The sequence below is a fragment of the Stegostoma tigrinum genome, chromosome 32 (genome assembly GCF_030684315.1).
Source record: "Stegostoma tigrinum isolate sSteTig4 chromosome 32, sSteTig4.hap1, whole genome shotgun sequence".
Taxonomy (NCBI): Eukaryota; Metazoa; Chordata; class Chondrichthyes; order Orectolobiformes; family Stegostomatidae; genus Stegostoma; species Stegostoma tigrinum.
Genome location: NC_081385.1, coordinates 2950049 through 2974039, shown reverse-complemented (window position 1 = coordinate 2974039; position 23991 = coordinate 2950049). Strand labels below are relative to the sequence as shown.

Sequence of the window (23991 nt, the reverse complement as noted above, 5' to 3'; positions counted from 1 at the left end):
AGAGGGCAAGAGAGAGATCTATTCTGTACCATCTGTACAGGGAGTGAACGGATCAGTCAGGTTTGATGTATCAGAATCATATAAAGGGCACGGTATGAGATAACGTCATAACTTCAGAATGTGGTCCTAAGGCTTTCAAGAACTGACATTTTCATTACTGAGGGGTTATGAAACGTTAATCACTGCACCAAGATAATGGGGCTGCGGGGTATTTTAAAAGATTTTTATTTCAGATGTTTTGTGGGTTCACCCAAGTTTTTTTTAATTGTGCATGTCTCAATTATTGCAACTGATCCTTGTTTTAACTGCATTTCACTCAATGTCAGCAACTCAAACCCCAACAAAGATCATATTTTCAGTTCATGCATCCTCTTATGTTGTGCTGTATGCTTCTAATATCAGCAAAGTAAAGAGTTTGAGTAGTGGTCACAGCATCTGTGTATAATTATTATCGAACTGTTTTTCAAGAAGATACAGGTTACTCCCTGCAAATGCTCAGGGCTCTGTTATTCTTTTATACAATTGGATGCAATTACTATTCCACTTTCATCCCTCTCTCCATTTTAACCATTCATACATAGGTTACGAGTTAATCATTGCTACAAGGAGGCCTGAGCTCAATGCTTTGTGTCTTGCACTCATCGGGACGAGGACAGAGGACTTTGAAAAGGGAACACCAATCTATACACCACAACTTAAACACCGTGGTGACCCTTTGTCAAATATATGGGTTAACTGCGCAAACAGAATATACTGTAATACTTCTGTCTAGTCCATTGGTATGAAACCTGCACAAACGATTCTGTGCAAGTTTGTGAAATGATGACCATAGATGTTTAATGCATGACATGACACTGCGTAGGGAAATGGATGCCTTGTTAGGTTTAGTTAGTTTTGGTCTAATTTATTGCGTGGTGTACTAGAGGGGGTCTGCTTCAGTTACGGTTGCAAATTATTGATGTCTGCCCTCAAATAAAAGCTCCTGCAGATGTTGCTGTTTGGTCTGCTTTCAGGTGCAATATTTCTCTCACTGTGTGTCCTTGGCTGATGAGCTCTGGAGATTCTTCCCAATTGCTAAAGGAAGATGTAGGGACTGCAGTATTGGCAGTTTTAAGATCTCTCATGTGTTTCAAATATGATTAGAGATAATCATGTCAAATCTTGTTTTTTTTAAATTTATGGATTTATACAGGGGGTCATCTGTAGTCCACATTTGGCTCCCATGCATCTTGTCCTTGAGGAACAACCAGTTGGCATCGGGAGGGAGGAATGACGTGGAAATTCAGGAATTAGAGGGTAGCTTTAGAATGTGTTCTGACAAGTTTGTTTTATTCCTCTCACATCACCCACAAACCTAACACTGAAGCTGTTCAACACATAATCTGAAAAAGCAGGCACTGTCAGTTCCTTCCATTTAATGGGTCCATTTCTAAAACGAACACACTCGGAGGTTCAAACACCTGAATAATTGATGTCTTCAGTTTCTTTGAACTGTTTGTGATGCTATTTCACCTCCAGGTATTTGGCTGATGTGATGAGTCTTGCCACTCATTGTGTTCTCAATCTGACCCTTTGTCCGTTTTGTGTGTGTGATGTGGGGGTTTGGGAGTGGTGAAAGGAAGGATTGTCGTCCCAAAAATAAACTAGAAGAGTCAATTCCTGGTTTCAGTCTGAATTTGAAAGTTATTTGTTTCTGCCTTGTTGTGCACCGTTTTCCTTTTGGAATGAGGGAGAGGCGGGTTCTACCAAAGCTGAAAGTGGGAGGCACCCTGTTGAAGGTGGGGAGGAGCACCAAGCGAGTGAGGGCAGTGCAGAGGGCATACAGGGTGAGAGGTATTGGGGTTGAGGTATTTGGGTGTGAGTGGGGAAGATGTTGCAGGCAGGTAGAGTGGGAGCCTTGGTGAGAGGTGAGTGCAGCAGCAGAAAGAGATTGAGGGTGAGGTAGTGGAGAGAAGATGATAGCAGCTACACTGGTGGAGCAGGAAAGGCCATTGACCATCTTCCACCACTGCTGGGCATTCCTGTGGATGTCTGAGACCTAGGGGGTTCCTGGGAACAGGTTGGTCATGGTCTGGTAATGTGACCTTCACAGCTGGTCCTGGGGATTAGGAAACCCTGCCTCTGCACCATCTCATCCAGCAGGAGTTCCAGCTCCCTGCCCACTGAAATAACTCCACAGAGGCCCCTCACCAAGTCACCTTTCATTTATACATGGAGAGTCCTTAACACTGATCCAGCTCCCTCAGACCCAGCACTGAGTGAACAGAGCCTCTGACACTCCTGTTAATTTTTTTTTAATATTGAAATTCTTCTAAACCTTTTTTTGCTTAATTATCCAATGTATCTGAGTAACCTGTTCAGAGATGTTATTACACACCTCCAGAGCAGGTGGGACTTGAACCTTGGTCTTGGGTCAGGGACACACCTGGTGCTGCCAGAGATTCCTGATTGGACCAGATTAACAGCCCCAATCAGGAACTCCATATTCTGAGCCCACCCGCCTGACCTCATTCCAGTCATACAACCACCAAGCAAGATGTCCCTCTGTCTGCCATGTTGGGACGCATGTCAGGAACTGTGCAGGGCAGCTCCAGACTGACAGTGTTAATTGGTGCATAATGGCCTTTTAATGACCGAGCCAAAGGAAAAAAAACATAATATTCCTCCCTATAGATGTGAATTATCAAGCCGACGTGATAAGGCACTGACATGTCGTCTCACCAGGTCTACTGACTTGCTTTAATTTTTTTGTATACCAGGCTGACTGTCTCCAAAACTTTGCTTTTGTTTAAGATTTCCTCAATAGACTAGGCTTTTATTTCTACCATTTCTTCCTTTTTTTCAACTGCTTTTACAGACTTTCACTTTTTCATTGTCTTTCATAAAACCATGAGGGCTTACAGAGCTGGAGGCTATTCATCCCTATGTTTCTGTGCCAACTCTTTGTTGAATTAATCCATTTCAATTCTCATTGCCCTGTTCTCTCCCTGTAGTTCTCCATCAATTCAAAATTGATCACACATTCCTGTGCATGCTGTCAGCCCTATATTATCACCTACTGCTTTAAATATTTATTCACTTTTTTGTATTAAATATTCCATGGTCTCTGCTTTGATCATTTGTTGCAGCAAGGCATTCCATGTTCCAACACCGTCTGTATAAAGCATTTTCTCCTGCTCTCGTCCTCGCACTGCACCCATTTTAAATCCGTGATCCCTGGTCACTAATTTCCCAACCCAGTGTAAATTATTTTTCTCCAATCACTTTATTAAAACTGGTCAGAATTTTTAAAATCTCGCCATTTCCAATCTCTGTGCATAACTCACCAGCTTTCACCTGCCCTTGCTTTTGGCAACTTGAACCCTCAGCTCTACAATTCCCCCTTAAAAAATCTCTGCTGCGCTTTCCTCCCCAAAGACACCACTTTAAAATTACTTCTGTCAATAAACTTTTAATACTCATCTTTTAATGTTATACGTGGCTCAGTTTCATCTCTTATCAAGCCACAGTGAAGCATCTTGATATGTTTTGCAGTGTTAAAGATGCTATATAAATGCAGGCTATTTGGATATTGACTTGTTTCTCTTCTCGCCTACTCCACATGTTTCTCTAGGGTAAAAAATAAATTATCTTTCAGTTTTCTCAACTGTCCAAATCCGCAATGTTAACCTGCCTCCTTTTTTTATAGATACCAATGTTTGTGTTTTATTGAAGATCTTTGTTCATTGAAGCACATGAATGAGAAGATGCTCTCATTCATGAATTGAGTACAAAGGCCATCTATTAATGACCTCTTTGTCTGTTCTTAATTCTTTGGAATTTGCTAATGTTCTTGCAGCTGCTTTCACTGATGGCTTATCTCTCTCACACTCGTTTACACAGTTAGGATCCTTTTATATTTGCATATTAGTGCTTTGCCCCTCTCTTCCTCTCAAACCTTATTTCAAATTAATACAAGTTGCAGGATAGCTGAAAATAGGAAGATTCAAGAGTTGCTGTGTTTTTCTGCAGCTTGGCTTAAAAACTGTGGGGAGTCAGATGGGTTTAGGGTAAAGTGAGGACTCTGTGTGCCTGATCAATCAAACAGTCATGACAGGCACTCCCGGCTGTAAAGGCATTCTAAGTGAAAATAACTTCATTAATGAACCTGTCATAGTTTGAAAATCATTACGGCTCACCTTCTGTTTATTACAATGAGGACAGTGAGCAGTGGAATCTGAAATATCCCATTACTTCAGCAAAGTTTCACAATTTGAAAATCCAGATACTTTGAACAAACTGAAGCAGATTGCAACCAAGCCATTGACCCTGAATGAGCAGATCATCTCTAGGGCTCCTGAATGTGCAAAATAAATACATGGGTTTTATTGATCAGCTACCAGATAATGTACTGTAAGTAAAATCCTGTAACGTTTTTAAATGTTAGGCTCATCCAGGGTGACTGTCAAACTTTAATTCTACAACTCTTTTTTTTAATAGTTACCAGATGTCGGATATTCGAGAGATAAATGCGTGCGTATGGCTGTGACAGTCTCCATTTAAATTCTGAAATTTTTTCACTTTCAGTGGATAAAGGTGGAGAGAAGTACTGAACTGGGGAAGGGAATAATGGGGCACAAACGGGGGAAAATAGAGTGTAAGGGACAGCAATAACCAACTTGTGCCAGGGGGATTGCCTGCAGTTTACCAGATGTTCTGTATTACACCAGTGTGTTTATGTACTAGATCTTTGGGGAAGGAAATTTAATGCTAATACATGGCAGATGTTGCATAAGACTCAAAAGTTCATATGTGCTCGATTCTTGTTGGTAAAATAATGGAAGATGTTCTCTTATCAGTAGGTCATTAGACTTATATTTTAATTACCTGTTTTTTTGATCTGGACTGCACTACTTGTACAATTGATAAAAGCAGTAATTTTCATTGGAGAAATAAGATAATTGCTTGAACATTAATAAATTTTAGGATTATATAGAAAGAACAGAGGAGTAGAGTTAATTGAATAGGCCTTTCAAAGAGCCGGCGTAGCACAATAGATTGAATGATCTTTTGTGCTGTAAAGATTCCGTGATGCTGTTTCATTATCTTTTCCTGCCTCACTTTGCCTTTTCTTTCTGTCCTTTCTCTCAGCCCCTTTTACTATCATTGGAAAATTATATTTCTGGCTCAGAATCTTTAGTACCAGTACCAGTACCTCATGGTTGCACACATTCACCATGAGTATCCATAGGATCCCTACAGTGTGGAAGCAGGCCATTCAGCCCATTGAGTCCACACTGACCCTCCAAAGAGCATCCCACCCAGAACCACCTCACTCCCTATCTCTGTAACCCTGCATTTCCCATGGCCAATCCAGTCAACCTGCGCATCTGTGGACTGTGGGAGGAAACAGAGCACTCTGAGGAAACCCACGCAGATACAGGGAGAATGTGCAAACTCTACATAGACAGTCGCCTGAGGATAGAATCCACCCTGGGTGCCTGGGTGCTGTGAGGCAGCAGCTCTGTTGTAATCAGTGGCTGATGCGTGTGTACTTATTAGGAAATAATTATTTGGTGACTGATGCTATTTACTAGACCAGACATTAGCCAGTGGTATCAGTCTAAGGGCAAGTTTTTCAAGTTCTAGAACTCCATCCAGTGTTATTTATTATCAATTTTTCTTTACTTTTTGGCATGAATCTTTTAGTTCAGGGAGTCGAAAATGAGTGATCTAACATGCTATTGTTACATGGATCAATACATCCTGATCAAAGAACAGATCTGTCAATGACTGAAAAATGTTTGCAGATAAGAACATCAGAAATATGTGCTGGAATAGGCCATTTGGTTCCTCGAGCCTGCTCCATCATTCAGCAAGATCAGGCTGATCTTCTATCTCCATTCCACTTTTCTGCCCTATTTCCATTATCATCGATTCTCTGAATGTCAAAATCTGATGCCTGTAGTCTTGAATGTATGGTTTGGTTGGAAAACTCTGTTCTGAGTGAAGGCATTTCTCTCTATCTTAGTTCCAAACTGCTGATTCCTTTATTCTGGAATGATGTTCTCTTGCTTTAGAATTTCTAACAGGAAGACAGCCTCTCGGCATCTACCCGGTCAGTCGGTCTTGGTGTAGGTTTTTAATGAAACCACCTTCATTTTTTTCAGCTCTTAAAAACCAGAGGCTTGTTTTACAATGAGTGAGCTTGTTGTCTGCTATGTCTAAGGACAGTGATACCAAGTGCATCCATAAGCTTGTCAGTACAGAGAGAAGATTACTGCATGGTACACACCTGTATGGCCCATGAGACCAAAGATTGAACAACCCTGCCTTAGTGGGTCAGTGCTGATAGCGCCACAATGCCAGGACTGGTGCATAAACTACAAAAACAAGATGAGGCATCAGATGAGATCTATACTGAATAAGTGGACTATTATGAGCTCACTTCTCATTGGGCAAGCTGAAAGGCCTAAAGCTTTTAGCTTTTATCCTAACCTTGCTAGGATGACCCATTAGACCTGAGGTGAGGAGAAATTCCTTGAGCCAGAGGGTGGCTAATCTGTGGAACTCATTACCACAGAAAGCTGTTGAGGCCAAGTTGCTTAGTGTCTTTAAGACTCAGATAGTTAGGTTCTTGATAAATAAGAGAATCAAGAGTTACAGGGAGACGACAGGAGAATGGGGTCAAGAAACACATCAGCCCAGACAGAGCAGACTTGATGGGCCAAATGGCCTAATTGTGCTCCTAGATAACAAAGTGTGGAGCTGGATGAACACAGCAGGCCAAGCAGCATCTCAGGAGCACAAAAGCTAACGTTTCGGGCTTAGACCCTTCATCAGAGAGGGGGATGGGGAGAGGGAACTGGAATAAATAGGGAGAGGGGGAGGCAGACCGAAGATGGAGAGAAGCAGGATAGGTAGAGAGGAGAGTATAGGTGGGGAGGTAGGGAGGGGATAGGTCAGCCCAGGGAAGACGTACAGGTCAAGGAGATGGGGTGAGGTGGTAGGTAGGAAATGGAGGTGCGGCTTGAGGTAGGAGGAAGGGATGGGTGAGAGGAAGAACAGGTTAGGGAAGCAGAGACAGGCTGGGCTGGTTTTGGGTTGCAGTGGGGGGAGGGGAAGAACTGGACTGGTTTTGGGATGCAGTGGGGGAGAGGGACGAGCTGGGCTGGTTGTGGGAAGGGGACGAGCTGGGCTGGTTTTGGGATGCAGTGGGGGAAAGGGAGATGTTGAAGCTTGTGAAGTCCACATTGATACCATATGGCTGCAGGGTTCCCAAGCGGAATATGAATTGCTGTTCCTGCAACCTTCGGGTGGCATCATTGTGGCACTGCAGGAGGCCCATGATGGGCATGTCGTCTGAGGAATGGGAGGGGGAGTGGAAATGGTTCGCGACTGGGAGATGCAGTTGTTTGTTGTGAACCGAGCGGAGGTGTTCTGCAAAGCGGTCCCCAAGCCTCCGCTTGGTTTCCCCAATGTAGAGGAAGCCACACCGGATGCAATGGATACAATATACCACATTGGCAGATGTGCAGGTGAACATCTGCTTGATATGAAAGGTCATCTTGGGGCCTGGGATAGGGGTGAGGGAGGAGGTGTGGGGGCAAGTGTAGCACTTCCTGCGGTTGCAGGGGAAGGTGCCGGGTGTGGTGGGGTTGGAGGGGAGTGTGGAGCGGACAAGGGAGTAGCAAGTTTTGAGAAGATTTGTAGCTCAGGTTGAGGTTCTGGATGTGAGTTTGCTCGCTGAGCTGGAAGGTTAGTTTTCAGACGTTTCGTCACCATTCTAGATAACATCTGTGAGCCTCCGACGAAGCTTCGTCGGAGGCTCACTGATGATGTTACCTAGAATGGTGACGAAACATCTGAAAACTAACCTTCCAGCTCAGCGAGCAAACTCACGTCCAGGACAAGGGAGTCACAGAGAGAGTGGTCTTTCCAGAAAGCAGACAAGGGTGGGGATGGAAAAATGGCTTGGGGGTGGGGTCGCATTGTAGATGGCGGAAGTGTCGGAGGATAATTCTGCTCCTATATATTATGATCATTTGGGATATGGACAAACGGACTAAATGGGCTGGAATATGGCAGACTGAATAAACTGTTGATAAATTTGCTACTTCAGATTGGCAGGCAAAGCTGACAGAATATTTCTTAATAATATGGAAGGGTGTGGGTATTGTTGTTAGGGATCTGGGTGTCTTTGTTCATGAGTCACTGAAGGCAATTGTGCAGATCGAAGCTGGTAAAATTTTTGATCTAAGTGCAGAGCTGACATTGCACACAGGGTTAGCGTAATCCTTATTATAATTATATTGAGTGTCAATGCTGGAATTCCCTCCCTAATGGCACTGTAGGTCCTTTTAAGGACTGCAATGGTTCAAGAAGGCAGCTCATCACCTTCTGGAGGACAGAAAGAGATGGGCAAGAAATGCCAACCTAGCCAGCAGTGTTAATGCCCCACGAGTGAAAAAATAAAATATAGTTTTGTTTCCCATTACTGAGGAGGAATATACTCACAATGTTAAAAAAATGCAACAGAGGTTCACCAGCTTGATCCCTGGGATGATAGGATTGTTTTGTGAGGAGAAATTGAAAGGACAATGTCTGCAGTGCCCAGAGTTTTGAGGAATCGGGGTGAAACTTGGAACATTCTGACAGGGCATGATGCAATAGGTTTCTCATTGACTGGTGAGTCAAAACCAGAGATTATAATCATAGAATTGTTACAGTGCAGATAGAGGCCGCTTGGCCTCCCATTGAGTCTGCAGCAACCCTCCAAAGAACATCCCACCCTAGATCTGCACATCCCTGGGCACTACAGGCAATTTCCCATGGCCAATCCACCTATCCTGCACATCTTTGGACTGTGGGAGGAAACCGGAGCACCCAGAGGAAACCCACATAGACACAGGGAGAATGACCAAACTCCATACAGACAGTCTCCCAAGAGTGGAATTGAACCTAGGTCCTTGGCACTGTGAGGCAGCAGTGCTAACCACTGAGCCACCATGCCATCTCAGGATATGGTGTAGGTCATTTAAGACTAAGATGAGAAGGAATTTCTTTGGCACTTTTAATCCAAATGATGTTGAAGCTCAATCAATGAGCATGTTCAAGACTGAAGTTGATTGCTTATCGGAACTAATGATGTGAAGGGATGTTGTGGTAATATGGGGAAGTGGCATTGAGATCAATAATCAGCCATGATTTCATGAAATGGTGGAGCAGACTGTTAGCGTTGAGAGGCCTACACCTGTTCCTGTGTTATGTATACTCTGTCCCCTGGATAAGCATTAAAATATCCATACATAGTGTTAGAGATAGAGCTTTCTCCACATTAGGGAATGGCCAACACTAAAACAAGTCTGGTTTTACCTATCCATCTGTTTGAAAGCTAGCTACACCATTCCTGGGGCTAGCACAGTGGCTCAGTGCTGAGCACTGTTTCCTCATCGCACCAGGGACCTGGGTTCATTTCTTACCCTTGGGCTACTGTTTGTGTGGAGTTTGCACATTCTCCCCGGGTCTGCTTTCTCTGAATGTTCCAGCTCTCTTCCACAGCCCAAAGATGTGCAGATTAAGTGGATTGGCCATGCTGTAGTGTCCAGGGATGTACAGGCTAACAGAGTTAGCCATGGGAAATGCAATGTTACAGGGATAGGATAGGGACTTGGGTCTGGGTAGGGTGCTGTATGTAGACTTGATGGGCTGAACAACCTCTTTCCACACTGTAGATATCCTATGATTCCTGGATGCTGCCCAACAACAGCTTAAATTTGTAAACTTATTGTTAGTTCACAACTAAAATACTTAAAATATTTAAGTAATGTATGTTATTTATATAAATGCATACTGTATCTGTAAGATGTTGGGAGTATGATTCTCAACTACGTAAGGAAAAAGTAGGTCAGGCAACCAAAAGCTTGAAAAAAGAAAGAGGTTTTAAGGAACTGGAAAAGGGAAAAAGCAAGGTAAAGGGCTGGGGGAGTTCTGGGAGGGGAATTCCAGAGCTTAAGGTCTGGACATCCACGGGCCTGGCCTCAAATGTTAGAGTGATTCAAAATAGGGACACTGCAGGAAGGCAGAATTGAATGGAAGCAGAGTTTCAGAGGATGTGCGATTGGGAGGGATTAGAGAGGGCTGGAGGTATGAGAGCAAGGAAACAAGGTTGACAATTTTAAAATCAAGAAGTTCTGAGGAAGGATCACCGGACCCAAAACATTAACTCTGATTTTTTTCTTCACAGCTGCTGCCAGTCTTGCTGAGCTTTTCCAGCAACTTCTGTTTTTGTTCCTGATTCGCAGCATCCACAGTTCTTTTGGTTTTTAACACATGACCAGGGGTTGGTGTAGGTCAGTGAGCACAGGGGTCATAATTGAACACAACCCTTGGCTCAAGCTTCAATGTAAGCTTCGTCAGATTTTTGGATGCCCTCAAGTTTCCAGAGGGTAGAATGGGGGAAACTAGCCCGGAATATGTGGGACTGGTTGCATCTATAGGTAAGAAAGGGAGTCAGTGATGTTCGCAGTTTATTATTTCCTGAAGTAATTTTGTGAAAACTGTAGCAGAATATTCCCTTAATGGTTTCTGAAGCTAGTAAGCTTAAAGAGGGTTGTCATGGTAACAATATTTTAAACGAGCACTCGAAAGCATGGTGTAATTGTGTAAGGTTCCCAATTCTGTGCTGACAATTGAGCAAATGACTGATTAATGCAAGTCCTTTGTGGCTCATTTGCTGCTTTCTGTTTGTCATGTTGGAGACATGAACAGATCCAGGGTTCAGTGGGTTGACGGAGCTGCTCACTCGAGTGGTCACCAATCACATGCTCTGATTGCTGATAGCGTTTTATTATTGGAATTGTTTTTAAAAGTGAGTACTACAGTGTATTAGCACAATATTCCATTTAGTACTGTTGAGCTAGTCCCTGTATTCAGTGACTCAAATCCTGCAACATTCACTGTGACAGAGGATTGAGCTTGGTGCTGCTTGTGACTCCAGTCAGACAGATAGGGATTGTGACTGGCTTTGTTCTGATGGCAGAGATTGCAGCATTTGCTGCTGGTCTTAAGTTTGTTTTAAAAATTTAAATCAAAGTTGGTGAAGTCTTCGATCTAAGTGCAGAGCTAACTTAATGCACACACTGAGTTTAATCCTTGTTATGGTAAATTACTTTAAGTATAAGCCCTGGAATTCCTTCCTTAATGGCGTTGTGAGTCTACTTACAGCACTTGGACAGCAGGGGTTCGAGAAGGCAGCTCACCACCACCTTCTGAAGGGCAACTAGGGACAGGCGCTGGACCAGCCAGCGAGACCCACATTCCACAAGGGAATAAAAAAAACTTGAATGGACCACAGTGAAACCCCAAACATTGCAGTTGCTGATTTAATCTTATTTTTGTTTTGTCTCTCACATCAAGTTACTTCAATAGCCAGAAGATCAGATTGGTACCTAGTTCTAAACCACCAGCAGGATTTAGAGATCCAAGGTTGGCCTAACCTTGCATTGCCCTGTAAAGTGTGATGTTACAGAGAAGAGTTTACTGTGGTTTGTTTCTATTGTACACTGTTGCAAACATTGTTCTGGGAATGGGGGATAGTTTGACTGGGGATGGCAAGCTCCATTGTAGGTTAGTGTAGATCTTCCTTCTATTATTCTGGGAGTTGAGTTGGCTCTTGAGTGTAGGAAATTCATTGGATTGAGAGCCCAGCTGTAGATGTAGGTTCAGGGTCTTTCTACACTGAGCAAAATCTTGATGTTCCACAATCTGTCATTATGCAGTACAGACTAACCCTGCAGGGGCCAAAATGTTATGGTTTACAAGTAGTACAAGCACATAATGCTATAGCAGTTCACTAAAATTAAAATAGTTTCTCTAACTTGTTCATGATTTAAGTCGGTTTCAAGTATTAGTTTAACATATTTTGCCTCATTCCAATCTTATTTTTATTTTCCAAATGCAAGTGTTCTCAGATACACTATCCAGCAGACAATGTAACAGGAGTCTCTGTGTCCCCAGTCTCCCAATATCTTGCTTTGTACACCGTTTCTTTTCCACGTCAATGCCTGCTACAATTGTGAGAGAGTTGTGGTTACAAGTAGAAATCTGCAAAACAGCCTGGGTTGTTAGTGGGCAATGTTCAGAAGGGTTCTGCAATCAAAAAGCACTAAATTGATAAACTGTAAAGTATAGCAACCTGAAATTTGGTTAATTCAGTGTCCATCAACATGTTACAATTTGGTCATTTTACAATGATGTAGACTAGGTATACAGTGCATAATTTCAAAGTTTGCAGAGGATTTGAAACTCTGAAATTCTGTGAACACCTGAGGAGCATAAGTCTTTAGGGAGACATAGACAGCTGAAATGGGCAGACACATGACAAATGTGAATTAGTGTAGAACTGGGTCAGACTAATGAGGGAGACCAACTTAACCAATGACTGAACTTGGAGCTTGCATTACAAATAATAAAGTGTACACCTTGCTTAAGCTACCAACTTTAATCACTATCCAGCACAACAGGGTGTGATATTCTGAATCTCACTTATAATTCAGTTCTCATACCCCTGCTAACTCTCACTCCCTTCAATAATTCTTCTCCACATTAGGGTCCCAATCCTACCACTTGAATAGAACTTTAACAAGTTGTACACAGCTAGGCCTCCAGTGTAAGTTCTACAAAATAGAAAAACACACAAGCATATTTTAAGGCAGTAATCCTCTTCATGGGATCGTGCTGTGCTTGTCACGCTTTGTTTGAATATTCTGATAAGCTGCTGATGATATACAGATACAACATGACTCAAAATACTATTAATCTCTTTCCAGAGGACAACAAGTTAAACCACTCACTGGTATTCGGGGATATTTTGAAGAGGATGGAGTAAAAATTAGATTATTAATGTACAGGGTGGCATTTGCCATAATGCTAACTCTCGTCCCTATTATTGATGAGGTGTAGGAAATCTTTGCTTGGTTATTAATTGGCATTCAAAGAGTTTGTTGAGTGTGTGTGACATTTTAACTGCTACAGCTTAATAAGAATTCTGATTATAAAATGCCATCCAAATTGCCTTAATAACTGAAGATTTTTAATGCATGTCTGGTCTTTCTGCTAAAATTACAATTTTAAGAAGATTCCTCAGGGTAAGACATCAATTGGAACTTTTCAACATGACTGAGGCAGGAAGCTGTCTTGAACCTAATTGGGTTAGTTTGTGCTTATCAGTGTGAGGTATGACAGCTTGGGAGCCAGCATGTCTACCATCAGCTCAATAATTGTTTTTAAAAAGAATTCAGAATAAATCATAATCATTGCTTAGGCGCACAAGCAACATAAGCACAGTTAAACTTGTGGTTTCTGTATAGAATGGAGTCTCCTGTGGAGTTGAGCTGCTATTTGGATTCTAGACCAAACACACTTAAATTACAAGTTTTTTTAAAAAGTTTCCTTCTCAATTTTTAGCGAATTCCTCGGTTTTATTTTCCTCACCCACCACTGAACACAATGTTGCACAATTCCACAAGCCAGTTTGCTTGCGTTTATAATTCAGTCTGAGACCAGACAAATTCTGTGTTCAGGGTATGGGTTTCATTCCGTGGTGAGATTGGCATGCAGAAGACTTGTTTTCCCAGATCCTAAAATGCAGGATTTACACATTGGGAAATGGAGTGTTTCCTTCTGCATCAGGGTTAGTTGCCTCCGCTCAAGTTGAGTATGGCCAAAGGCAGAAGAATAGAGCTCCTTACACTGTGTCCAAAACTCTGACTAACTTAGCAACAGCAGGTGCAACGGTGAGAATTTTTTGACTTGCTTTACCGTTCGTGCTCTGCTCTCTGCTGCTGCTGTCAAATTTATTTGTGTGCAGCATGCCCAAGGCCTCCTCTAAACCAAACAGGATCACAGCCACAAGAGGCTACCTATGCTCCCACAGGTGGTGTCCTGCTGGAGCTAAAATCAAAATCAACTGTTATGCAACCAAAGAAATAAATGGAAAAAAAATGGATAGCTCGAACAAAGAGCTGGTTCAGCTACAATGGGCCGAATGGCCACATCTGTGTTGCATTATTCTCCGATTCTGTGGCTCACTGCTCTGCCGCAATGTGCTTTAATTATGAAAGTTTCAATCTTGTTTGTTTATACTAATTACTTCACAATAATCATTTTCCAGAACTTACAAGGGAAACCCATCGAAATATATTTACCGTATTGCTGAGATTCTAGTCTTTTGACCATTGAGTTCTCTCTCTTGGCTGTTTCAGCTCTGAATACTGACGGTGGAAGGCTTTTGAGTAGGCCTTCAGGCAAAATGAAAGGCTGTGTTTGTATTGTAGGACTTACAACCTCGCGCCTCATTCTAATTGTCTCTCACCTCTCTCTGTCTGTATACAGCATTTATGAAAATACAGTTTAAGAATTCCTGCAAGGTATTGGAGAATACTATGTAATTAAAATGTTTTGAGAGCTATTGAAAAAGCTCTGCTTTGTGTGCTTTTACAGAAGTGCTTCAGTTTTTAGGTGCAATGTATACTATCCAGTAAACATGCTCTTATTTTCTAACTGATTTTTAAATTAATTCTGCCCATTCAGCTTTAATATGAATCTAGCTTGAACTAAGTTTGTCACTGATCTCCTTGAGTGTACGTTAGTATTATGTGCTCTCAGAGGAATAGGACCCAAAAGCTGACCTCCCGTTGGTATACAATTAGTCCTCACATAAAGTTATGGTTGCATTCCTGACAGTGAAACAACTTTAAGTGAATCACAGAACCCCGTAGGAAACAATGCTAAAGTCAAAGTTGGGTTTCCTCAGATAAAATCTTAACATAGTGAATTACTGTACAGAATATCATGAAATAACTTGCAAAATGAGATATTGCTGAATATAATGTAAATATTGTATAAACACAATTCAATAACATTCATCAGTCTAAATTAAGTACAGACTTCAGTATTTGTGTGTGTCACTCCTGAAATTTACTCAACTCTGTCAGTTTCAGTCTTGCTGACACCGGCATAAAGAGATTACAAGCCCTTGTATAGCCCCCTATCTCCTGTTCCACTTGTCTCGGCCCGTCTGCCCCACAGTCCCTAACGGAACCATGTCTCGTATTTGTTGACTGATCTGCAACACACAGACGTACCATCAGGGCAAACTAGTCTTTGGTTTAATCCAAGCCTCAGAGCTGACTCAGTGAGAGAGGTTAAGTGCTCCTTACCAGTTTTGAACCAGGCTGATAGCATCTCTCTAACAGTGTGGATCTGACCACATACTGATATAGGACATTGCAAAGATAGAGATTGAACCTTTGTGTATTTTAAAAGAAAGAGTTTTATTTCAAAATCAGCAACAAACTGATTTGGGAAATCTGGAAACTTACCTCCCGGACCTTTGACTGTGAGAGTTCCCTTTGGGTGCTGGATATCTTGGTACTGATGGGGATTTCTGATAGATATGGAGGACATACCTGTAGCTGCAGCTTAGCATTGGGAGAGGCAGCAAGTTGAAGAGTCAGAAGGAGTTTGAGGAAACTGCAGGGCACCTGGGGTTGGGTCTGGGTGAGGTGTGGGGGCGCAGTGGTGGCATGGGCTGGGGTGTTCCTGAGGTGTTGCATGAGAGTATAGGCCCCATTTACTTAACAAACTTAAAGTGCAGCAGGATTGCACGGAACAACATTCAATGAGGACTCATTGCATCTATATTTTGAACTAGTGGCCATACTCTAAGAATATAGGGTAGACCATTTAGGACTGAGATAGGGACCGATGTCCTCACCCAGAGAGTGGTGAATCTGTGGAATTCTCTACTGCAGAAAGTGGTTGAAGCCAAAACATTGAATACTTTCAAGTAGGGGTTGGGCATGGCTGTTAGAGCTAAAAGGATCAAAGGGAATGGGGAGAAAGCAGGAACATGGGACTGAGCTGGATGATCGATTGAATAATGGAGTTGAAAACAAATGTTGGAACTCACAGTGGATCAGACAGCATCCATGGAGATGATTCATCATCCCAACTCTGATGAAGAGTCATCAAGACTCAATATTAGCTAGCTCTGTCTCTGGATGCTACCAGACCTGCTCTGATTTACAGTATTTTTTTGTGTTCACTACAGACTCCAGCATATGTAGTAATTTTGCTCCTATGTGAATGGTCGAACTGTTAGATTGGATTAGATTAGATTCCCTACACTGTGGAAACAGGCCTTTCGGCCCAACAAGTCCACACCGCCCCTTGAAGCATCCCACCCAGACCCATCCCCCCTATAACCCACACACCCCTGAACACTACGGGCAATTTAGCATGGCCGATCCACCTAGCCAGCACATCTTTGGACTGTGGGAGGAAACTGGAGCGCCCGGAGGAAACCCACACAGTCATGGGGAGAATGTGCAAACTCCATACAGTTGCCCGAGGCTGGAATTGAACCCGGGTCCCTGGCACTGTGAGGCTGCAGTGCTAACCACTGAGCCACCGTGCTGCCCGAATAGAATAGTGAATAGTGAAAAGTGTCTATTATCAGTACCAGAATCGAAGTCCACACTAATTCCATGTGCGTCAAAGAACCTGTCTTAAGGACTTTAAATATAAGCCTTGGCTCAACAGGTAGTAATCTTCCCATTCAAAAGTCTGAAAGCTCAAACACTGCTCCAGAAACTAGCTCATAAAGTAAGCTTGCGTTCAGGACAGAACCGGGGCAGTTCTGCAGTATCAGTGCCAGCCTTTCCAATGAGCTGTTAAACTGAGGCTCTGCTTTCACTCACAGATAGATGCAAGCAATATGATGGTGCAAGTTGAAGAAGGATAGGAAAGCTCACCTGGCCAATACTTAACCCTCAAACAATACCAGGCTGTGGCATCTTTTTAATGTTTGTAGTATCTTATTAAGCTGCATTGCTTATGTTACCACCTGTACCTACTTTCCAGAAGCACCTCATTGACAATAGAATGCTTTGGTATAAAGGGCATACTGGGTAAATGCAGCTTCCTCTCTTCCTCCTTCAGCCAGGTCAACTACAGGTGTTTGAATTCTCGTTGCAAGTGAAATCTTACCTCCCAAAGCGGATGACCTCAATTTGCACTCCATCTGCCAGTGATTTTTTTGCCCACTCACTTGACCTTGTAACCTCCTTGCCAGTCCCTATCTTTGCACTTTCCGCAAATTTGACTGCAGTGAAATCTGTCCTTTCATCTGCGTCATTAATATAGATCATAAATAGTTGAGATTCCAGCCTGAACTCGATGACACTTCGCTAATTACAATTTGCCAATTTGAAAATGATCCATTTATCTAGTTTCCTGTTAGGTACTAATTGCGTGATGTAGCGTGTTCTTTTGACTAACTATAGTGAAGGGTAAATCAGACGGTGCTGGCAAAATGATGTGAATGGACTGAGGAAAATGAAGCTTGAAATATACAAGGAGGTAATAAAATGGTCCTGAGTGAGATGGTTCTGAGAGAATGATGGGCTCAGTAAGTGCTGTTTAGAAAGTCCTTTTTGAGTAGCACTCTAAAGCTGTATTTGATTGAAACAAATCATACTTACCAGTATTGTCAGTGAAAGTGTGATGCTTGAAATCACCACTTTCTTGGAAATTACAGTTGGGAGCTGTCAGTCAAAGAAATTGGTAACTAGAATGACCAGGATCACAAACCATGGAGAGGCAGAGAAATAAATTTTCTTCAAACCATCATTGAGAATTGTTTGTGAAGTCTGATATCTAAAGTGTAAGATATTAACAAGATGGAAAAGTATCAGAAAGGATATTTAGTAATTAGATTGGACGTGAGATTTTAAATCCGTTTATTCACCAGAGGAAATGTGTGTTCACAAAATATAAGAAGTTAAAGGATCTAATCAGAATGATGTGTGGGCACAGAGAAAGGGAACATCACAGTAAAGATGGTCTAGAAGGTTGGAAAGTGTTAACACAAACTGGATAAAAGGGATTTGTAAAAGGAATGTGGTTGGAGGGACAGTAGGAAACAGCGGAGATCAGCTGTATGTTTACCATAAATATATGTATGCCTGTCCTGGTTCCTGGTCACCTATTCCCCAGCACACACGAATGTCACGCATTCTGCATAAGATCACGTGATCTTGAGATGTGTGACCAGCAGCATAATGCAAAGCTGGTGTGGGAAGAAAACCGAGGAGAATCTAGAATAGGAGTGAAGATTTCCAAGCATTAAGCAGATGATGGTAGAGACAGGTTAAAGTGCAAGTTTACACTCTGATTCGTAGCAAGAGGTTTGACAGTTTTGTTTTGAGCCACTGTTAATAATTCAGTCATCTTAAGAAATGACAAATGCATTTGGCTTTTGGATAGACTTGGAATGAATTTTCAATTTTCATAAAATTGTCTGAGCTTCATAAAATCAGTACTTCAAATGATGCCTCCTTGTGCCTAACAGCACAGTAGTTAAAGAAAGAATTTAGAAAACTGAGCTGGGTGTTTTAGTTCTGATATTAGCATTTTTATAGTTTTTTTATTGTTTTAATTGATAAAGACTAAATATCAAATTAGTTTTCAAATTGTTCAATATAAACTTTGGATTCCAATTAAATACTATGAGCCCAAGTTCACACAGACTGAAGAGCATTTTGAATCATAGAATCCCTTGAATGCAGAAAGAGGCCATTCAGCCCATCAAGTCTACAACGATCCTCCAAAGAGCATCCCAACCTATCCCCGTAACCCCACATTTACTGTAGTTAACCCACCAAGCTGCACATCACGGAGCATTTCAGCATGGCTAATCCATGTAACCTCCACATCTTTGGGCTGTAGGTGTATCTGGAGTAAATCCACGCAGACGCAGGGAGAATGTGTCATTTCCACACAGACAGTTGCCCGAGGCTGGAATTGAACCAGAATCCCCTAGTGCTAACCACTGAGCCACCGTGTCAGGCATCATGTAAAGGCAAATCTCTTTTTTCAGATTGAAAGTTGTGAGCTGCAGTGAGTACTAAAAAGGGGATTTACAAAAATTATCATAGCAGGCTGTGTGCGCAGCATGCAAACCTGAACCTGCACAGTGTATCCAGACAGCTCGCAACGAAGGTTCTGGAGTTCTGGGAATAGATTGCAATAGTCTGTATTCTGGGTAAGGACTTTAGCCATTGGAGGCGTTGTTCAGGAAAAACCAGTTATTGCCAGAATAAGCTCCAAGCACCATTAGCACCTTCCTCACAATCAGTATCCATTGGAAGGTGATGATTGGTGGGAGATATTTTGGAGGACACCAGGAGACTGATGCCTTAGGGGAATAGAATTTGTTACACTGGGAACTCCAGTGCTATGCTTATTATTGTCAGAGCTGCTATACTTTCAGTGTATTGTAATTGCTGCTGGTTGTGGAATGCATTCTGAATTATACTTATCGAGCAAATAAGCTAGCACAGATACTCCTGGACCCAATGGCCTCCTCCCTTCCACACCCAACATTTGTGGGTCAGCAGATTCATTTTCATTCCTGACAGTTTGTGAGTCCTTGGTGCAGATAAAATAGCTACCACAGTTGCCTCTTTAGTATTTCCTGCCTGTTTATTTAGTTATTCAGCTGTACAGGCATCACGGCAAGACAGGAATTTATTGCCCGTCCCAGTTGACCATGGAAGGTGTGGTGAATTACCACCTTGACAGTAGTTTATGGGTCTATTTCAGAAATCAGTTACTATTTGGGCACATTATCCTAGGCCAGGCTGTGTATGGGAAGATTATTTTCTACTCTAAAGGATAGTAGTAAACCAGTTGGATTCTTACAAGATCAGACAATATCATGGTCACCATTATTAACGTTTAACTTTTCATTCCAGATTTATTTAACTGGCTGAATTCAAATTCACAATGTTCCTGGGAAAGATTTCCATTTGTGTATCCAGATTATAAAACCAGATCTCAGGATTACTAGCCTAGTAATATAATCACTGTGCTTCTTACACTGCTGTAAATGGTGTGAAACATATTGGGTCACTCTCTAAGGATAGTGATAAAGTGTCTTTTTTAATACAAGTTCTTTACTTTTAAAGATTTCATTATGGGGATACATGAATGAATCCATGAATGCTGCTGAATTTCAGTGGGACCTGTACATTTTTGACGAACTGCTCAGTCACTTTCACAAATACATGGGACATTGTGACAGAATGCTTCAAAATTAGAAGCTTGCAGTCACTATAAGAATCTCAAGTTCCGAACTGATATGGGCAATGTGGTCTTTAGCGGATGAGGCTGAACTTTGCAAGTACAGCCTGTCAATCATCATCTTCAGAGGCTGGTCATTAATGCTGCTTGAGTTATGTTCAGCGGGCACTGACGTTTCCCCTTGAAACAAGTTTCATACCTTTTGCAATGGCATAAACTGGCTGCTGGACTTTGGACTCTGCACATGTATGTCACCTAAATGAAGAAAGACATATTTGTAATAAGATTATTCACTGCATCGATCATAAACGTTGTGAACGCCTTAATAATTTAACTTACTCAGCTTATCCTGCAGAGAAGCCTTTCGTTGGTTGCAGGTTAGACTTGGAACGTGCAGGAATCGGGAGTGGGATGTGCAATGTGGCTCCTTTTCATGCTTGATCAGTACTTAAGGCTGTTATTTTTCCTCAGAATCTTTTACAGTTTGCTTATTGAATCAGAGACTGTATATTTCACCAGGTTTGATTGGTAAAGTCACAACTGGGACTGTTTGAAAGTGGGAGATGTTGGTGCACATGCTTTGAGTTTACACATTTCAATGTTGAGTCCAACAGTTCATTTTTTTGTAGTATTTTTATGGCCCTGATGTTTTCAATTAATACCATTTGCCAGTTTTGTTCTGTTGACTATCCAATTGGAAGGTTGCAGTTTTTGCTGGCATTTGAAACTTGCTATGTATAAACCAGAGTGCATTCCATGGGCTCTCTACGGGGCTCTCCCTGGTATAACCTTCAAAGTCTATTGCAAATGAGATGGATGGTAAAGGAAGAGAAACTGATAGAAAACCATTTCTCTGAGGACAACATAGAAACTAGTGGCTATTTCTCCAAAGAAATCAGATCCAAGCTCAATGTAATCAGACTGAGTGGAAAGCAGGAAAGTGACAGTGAGGTCCTGGTATTTTTAAAAAGACCAAGCCAAAGTTATTCCACTTTGCAGAACACCTCCGCTTAGTTCGCGATAAACAACTGCACCTCCCAGTTGCGAACCATTTCAACTCCCCCTCCCATTCTTTAGATGACATGTCCATCATGGGCCTCCTGCAGTGCCACAATGATGCCACCCGAAGGTTGCAGGAACAGTAACTCATATTCCGCTTGGGAACCCTGCAGCCCAATGGTATCAATGTGGACTTCACCAGCTTCAAAATCTCCCCTTCCCCCACCGCATCCCAAAACCAGCCCAGTTCGTCCTCTCCCCCCACTGCACCACACAACCAGCCCAGCTCTTCCCCTCCACCCACTGCATCCCAAAACCAGCCCAGCCTGTCTCTGCCTCCCTAACCTGTTCTTCCTCTCACCCATCCCTTACTCCCACCCAAGCCACATCTCCATTTCCTACCTACTAACCTCATCCCACCTCCTTGACCTGTCCATCTTCCCTGGACTGACCTATCCCCTCCCTGCCTCCTCACCTATACTCTCCTCTCCACCTATCTTCTTTTCTCTCCATCTTCAGTCCGCCTCCCCCTCTCTCCCTATTTATTCCAGTTCCCTCCCCCCATCCCCCTCTCTGATGAAGGGTCTAGGCCCGAAACATCAGCTTTTGTGCTCCTGAGATGCTGCTTGGCCTGCTGTGTTCATCCAGCTTCACACTTTATTATCTTAAGCCAAAGTTATAGCGTCTGCAAGATTGTGACAATAACATTCGAGGGAAATCTCTACCATTACAGGCCAATAAGCAAATGGGCATGGATAGGTCTTTTCCCCAGGGTAGGGGAGCCCAAAACTAGAAGGCATTGATTTAAGGTGAGAGGGGAAAGATTTAAAAGGGATCTAGGGGGTAAGTATTTTACACAGAGGGTGGTAAATCTATAGAATGAGTTGCCAGACGAAATGGGTGGAGGCTGGTACAAGACCCCTAGAAGAGTACATGAATAGGAAGGGTTTAGAGTGATATTAGCCGAATGCTGGCAAATGGGACTGTAGCAGTTTAGAATATCAGGTCGACATGGACGAATTGGACCAGAGGGCTTGTTTCCATGCTGTACAGCTCTGTGACTCTTTGAATATAGTTTGGATCCAGTGTAGACTCGGTACTACTGCAGTTGGTCCAAGGTTGTGCTTGCAACATCTCACCGTAACTCCCCATTCAGGAATTATTTGCATGTTTTCAACTTGTTCCCAATGCACAACAGTTTGGATTGTGAACATTCTCATTGTGGGATACTGCACAGTAGCTACCGTGCTGGTAAACCTGAAACTACCTGAGTGGCTGTTGATATGTGCTAAACAATCCTTACTGCACCTGCTGTATCTTAAAATTATTTTTATATTTGGGAACTCTTACAAATTTAACTTTTCCATCTTGTTTTTATCAATAATTCTTTGTCTCTCTGAAAGATACACAATGAAATGTAGAACCAAAAACAGAAGGGAATCTAAATGCGTAGCAAGTACAAAATTTTGCGGTTTTTTGTGACAAACCTGTTTCACTGCTTTTCATGTTGATATAGATTTAAGTGGGACACACGTTCAACCAATGACCTACAGTGGAAAGCTGATCCAGCCATCATTTTTCGCTGCAAGGTTTATGCATCAAGCCCTTTAAGCATCCAAAACCACATGTCTCTTCCACTACCTGTGAAAAATGGCCTCAAACCTTCCCTGGTTCTGATGAAAGCTCTGTGTATAGAGGACACCCTAAACCCAGTGTTGTTTTACCAGCATGGTCCTGAGGCAAAATTTTGGGATGGTGTGCTCAGGTAGCAATGGGCTGAATGTTAGCAGCTGCAAGTTCTGTCCCTTTAAACCCTCATGTTGAAATACTTATGGATGCTGCCCATAAAGACAACCTTTTGAGGTCTGGTTGTTGGGCCTAAAACCCTGTGTTTCTGCTTTCTTTAACCACAATTCAAACATCTCCCACCACAGTGAAACTTTCCAGTCCCTATCCCTCCTCACCAGATAGTACGCGAGGCTTCTATCACCTTCCCCTTTTCGCTTGCCCTTCCCTGTTTCAGAGCTTTCTTTCAGAGGCAATGGAATGGGTCACACTGGGAAAAGCTTGGGAAGCACTCGTGTTTCCAATGTTCCATAGGGAGGTGAGGTGGTGGCTCAGTGTTAATATCAAAGGGTTCCTAACCCCAGGCTAATAGTCTGGGGACAGGGGTTCACATCCCACCACGGCAGATGGTGAAATCCAAGTTCAATTTTCTTTTACAATAAACCTGTCGAATAAAATCTTAGTCTAATGGGGGTCATGTAACCACTGCCAACTGTCATAAAAACCCATTTCTTTCACTAAGGAAGCATGACAGTAGTACCAGTTCTGACCTACATGTGACTCCAGACCCACAGCAGTGTGGTTGACTCTTAATTGCCCAGGTGGCACTTAGGGGTAAGCTATAAACGCTGCTTTCAGCTTCCTTCAGTCCTCAAGTGTATAAACAAACACTGCCCTGTTAGGAAAGTCTGAGATGCTATAAAAGTTGAAATTACCAAAAACATGGAAAAATAAGCTGTGACAGCCACATCACTCAAAGAATGTGTCAAAAGCATTGAAAACAGAATCAAAATTGTGATGAACCGCTGGACATAGGATCTGTTTTCCCTTTTTGGGCGTATTGTTCACATTGTGAAAGCTTTCACACTGCTGTGCAAATCTGCAAATACAAGGAAAAAGCCGGGACAGATGCCACATTAAATTGAAGTGTTGTGGCAGTGCATGATGGTAAACCTGCTTTCTGCAGTCATTACAAGGGTCATATTTAATGCTTGTTGGAATCTAGCTGGAGTGACCATTCTAATCGAGCTGAATAGATTAATTCTGCTGGCAGTTACCCCAGCAAGATGATGAAAGTAA

At 42.4% G+C, this 23991-nt stretch overlaps 1 protein-coding gene across 7 annotated transcripts in view; it reads left to right on the top strand.

Moving 5' to 3' along the window:
• The window catches only part of nectin1b (nectin cell adhesion molecule 1b), a 517671-nt gene that overhangs the window by 150699 nt on the left and 342981 nt on the right, over positions 1–23991 (top strand). The window lies entirely within an intron of this gene.